This window comes from Mytilus edulis, unplaced genomic scaffold (assembly GCF_963676685.1).
Source record: "Mytilus edulis unplaced genomic scaffold, xbMytEdul2.2 SCAFFOLD_2419, whole genome shotgun sequence".
NCBI lineage: Eukaryota > Metazoa > Mollusca > Bivalvia > Mytilida > Mytilidae > Mytilus > Mytilus edulis.
Genome location: NW_027267628.1, coordinates 4081 through 8075, shown reverse-complemented (window position 1 = coordinate 8075; position 3995 = coordinate 4081). Strand labels below are relative to the sequence as shown.

Below are 3995 nucleotides of genomic sequence, written 5' to 3'. Positions count from 1 at the left end.
GAAAATGTCACAAAAATTCAAAACACCCATCTTCTTTTGACGATGAGTCTACTGTTCAATTAATAAGTATATAATTATGCATAATGTTCTATTTGAAGGTTGATGTTGTGTTCTCGGCGTATGTCTTCCATGCTCAGTTGTAGAGTTGTATTCTGTATTATTTTTGTGCTCCTTCTCGTTGCCATATATTATTCTGAGAAGTGCCTTAAACAGAAATTTGTCTTCGAAACCCCCTCATACTCGCCATACATGTATAATTATGCCTTACATTTGTACCATTACTATACCTGTGTATTGGTCAATGTGTATCGTTCATATTTTTATTATGCGGGAACTTGGTTCCGTTTTTGTGATTCGTGTTGTGGTCTTTCTTTCATGGTTTTATCGATTCTTTTTGCGGGGAACTGCTCACATTGATGTTACATTATTTGGGAACTAGCTTGACTCGGCATGACAACGGGACCTTAAAAGACAATCCAGTCTGCTAACTACATTTTATGCTGGTTCACAGTCTAATCATATGTACAATAGTTACAATACAGATTACATTACTTTTTCATCATAACTATACATCAAATATTTCGCGATATCAATCGAACAATAATACAAAACCCGACAATAGTATACGCGCCATAAATGGTCAGTCTTGTCATATATTATCTCCCCTTAATTCGTGTACTTTTATTATTAAATCAGGTATCAAAATAAGAATTGTATTTTCAAAAGTTATCTATACGAATAAGTTAAATATCTTTTTGTTTAAGTTAAGAACCTTTTATTCAAATCATTTACCTTAATTTTATCTCAAACTTTGCCTATAATTTATTTTATCTAGATCACGATTTTACTTGCGAATGTGAATAAAATTACTTTACTAGAAAACATCTTTTAATTCATTAAACTTGTTTCCTCTAAATTTATAAACAAACTATTAAACAATTTTAACCTGTTTACTAACCTTAAAAGACAATCCAGTCTGCTAACTACATTTTATTCTGGTTCACAGTCTAATGAACCAAATAGTTTTGCACGACTTTATATATATAGCAGACTGGACTTAATTTGACACGTACTATTTTGTTACTCAATACTATAGCTTTCTTTGATCTCTTTTAATAAATAATTTTTATTAATAAATGTTATCTTTAAATATCACGCATTTTTGCATCATTATATTTTACCTAATACAATTCGCCATAAATTGCTTCATTAAAAAAATGGTTACATTAAATGTGCCACCAAATTGAACACAAGCCAATATCTGTTCCATGCAACTGTGATTAATTTAAGTATGGTGTACATGAAGTTATATAGTAACAAATGTTTAAAAAGATAACAGGAGTGACATAGGAGAAACATGAACAGTCTGACCCGTGACACACAAAAAACAAACATAAAAGACAGCAACCATCGACAACCACTGAATTAAGGGCTCTTGACTATGTTTATGTGCATGTTGAGTTGAACTTTTAAAAACTGTTTACTTTTCAAGGCGTAAAGAATTTATCAAGCAAGTCCTTAACGCCTTGCAAACGGTTTATCAAAATTCAACTCGACAAGCATCTGCAGTGTGCGGGATTCGCACTCACAACATCCATAAAACATGTCATACTAATAATAACTGCGTAATTATAACAATTATACACACATTGTACTCTAAAAATTGTGTTTAGAGCCTAAACACTTTCCTAAACACATTTGTGAAACCGATTTTTGACATGTTTTAAATCTAAACATGTTTAATATGTAATGTGTTAACAGCCTAAACGTGTCAAGCTATAACGTGCTTAGACTGTAAACATGTTTAGATGTAAAGTGTTTAAACTAGAAACATGTTTTGCTAAAAAGTGCATAGACTGTAAACAAATTTAGTTGTAAAGTGTTGTATCTGGAAACATGTTTAGTTCTGAAGTGTTTTGTCAGGAAACACGTTTAGCTGTGAAGTGTTTTGAATGTAAACATATTTAGACCATAAAAGGTCGTGAAGAGACATGTTTATCGTTTTAGTGCGATAAGCCGTTACTTCATTAGACCCCAAATAAACTAATATTCCGGAAGACTAGACTGTAAAACGTATGATAGCTCTCAATAAAACATGTTTTCATACCATCACAAAAGGAGCCAAACGCATCAAACTAAGAAACATGAATTTCCAAATCTAATTGATTGTGACTAATACCTTTTTCAATCTGAATGAGTATTTTCTTTAATTCATTTATTGCATTTTTTCTTCATTTCAAATATTCATTAAACAGTCTAGAACTTTTGAAATGAAATTATTATTATACTCATTCTAGGATTAAAAACAAAATTACAACATATAAAACAAAGGAATTTATGTAATTGTTTATTTCCAGTTAATCATTGAACACATCAAATAGAAACTCATAAAATCATAAATTGATATCAACGTACATATACATAATATTGACCAATCAAAACAATTTGAAAATGTCCTGTTTTCATTTTACAAGTCAATAAGAGCTTCTCCTTTCTTAGAACCCAACTGCTGTTCACTGGCCTGAAAGATAGAAAAATATTGATAAGCAACTAGTATAAGTAGAATTAATCTAAAAATATAAGTATACGAACAACACCAAAAAGTAATGGCATGATTAAAGATCAAGATAACATTAGAGCCGTGGTATATAAAAGCATATAAATGTACTGATGAGTCAATTGATATTTTTAATATAAAACTTCTTTTCAAGCTAAATATCATTCATTTGATCAAATATATATTCACATTTTTAAAATCAAATACACTTCGGATTCCTACCTAGCAATATAGTTGATACTGTGCATTATCTCCTCTTTTAGCATGTCAAGACAAATGATTTCCTCTGCACTTCTCTCATCTAGAATAAAACAATACATATCAATAAAAATATATAAAAAAGCACAACCGCTAATAACTATTGAAGAAAAACAAGCGTATTTTTATTTATTTTGAGCAAATGTTGATTGTGCATAAGCCATTTAGGAAGTGCTTACTAAAACAATGAACTCGATATGACACTGGTTTTGCGAATGATGCACTCGGCAGATTCCGCTTCCCTTCATGTTCCATTATAATCTGCCGAGGAGTACCAAATGAAAATTGTCCAAGAACATATTCAGTGGCGGATCCAGGAGGAGGGTTCCGGGGGTTGGACCCCCCCCCCCCCCCCCCCCCGTTTTTTTTTTGGACGATCAATGCATTTGAATGGGGACATATAGTTGGAACCCAATCGTAACTACTAGGCCGTTCTCGCTATGCAGTACAATAATTTATTCGTGTAATCAGAAAGGCCGAGTATTTCCAATTGAGATGGATCCCCCCTTTTGTCCTGGGTTTGGATCCCCTTTTTTAACATGGCTGGATCCGCACCTGATATATATATAAAATAATAAGTGCTAGCTTGCATGATAGAACATTAAACAACTCTTATCTTTACACAAGATAGTTTGAACACTAAAAGCTCTTACAAGCACTTATTTCGTGTGATGGTTCCCTCTTTTTCTTTTCCTGCATTGACTATACGGTAGTGTACTTGTAAATAATACTTATAACTGTCAATAATCATTAAAAATTGGCAGTACAAAATAAAAATCAGTATAGTTATAACTCCTTACCTTTCTGAAACAGTTAAGTTACGGTCAGTTATGGTCAAAAGTAAACAGCGTTGCCTTTGATTTCGGGTTAATTCTTTGTTTCTTTTTCCCGCTCAAAAATTAGCACGTGGTATACATGCCGTCTTCGTCCTTAATGTGTTGTAATTCTAAACGTCTTTAGGAAAGTGTCTAAATATTGAAAGTGCGTAGAATTTAAACCGTTTAGCTTCATATATTTGACGATGAAGCTAAACATGTTTAGCACAACAACATGTTTATTGCAAAGTGACATGTTTAGCGCGAAGTGCTGAGAGCCAAAACATGTTTAGTTTTTAATGCTTAGAAATTAAACACTTTACTAAGCACATAAGTCTTGCAACACGTTTAAATTCTAAGCACTA

General features: G+C 32.1%; 1 long non-coding RNA gene across 1 annotated transcript; it reads right to left on the bottom strand.

Moving 5' to 3' along the window:
• Positions 1-2405: 2405 nt before the first annotated feature.
• LOC139505690 (uncharacterized) lies at positions 2406-3684 on the bottom strand. The gene is made up of 3 exons (XR_011659818.1): positions 3616-3684; positions 2780-2858; positions 2406-2521 (listed from the first exon to the last, which is right to left on the bottom strand). It is a non-coding gene; the product is annotated as an uncharacterized lncRNA (long non-coding RNA).
• Positions 3685-3995: the final 311 nt, after the last annotated feature.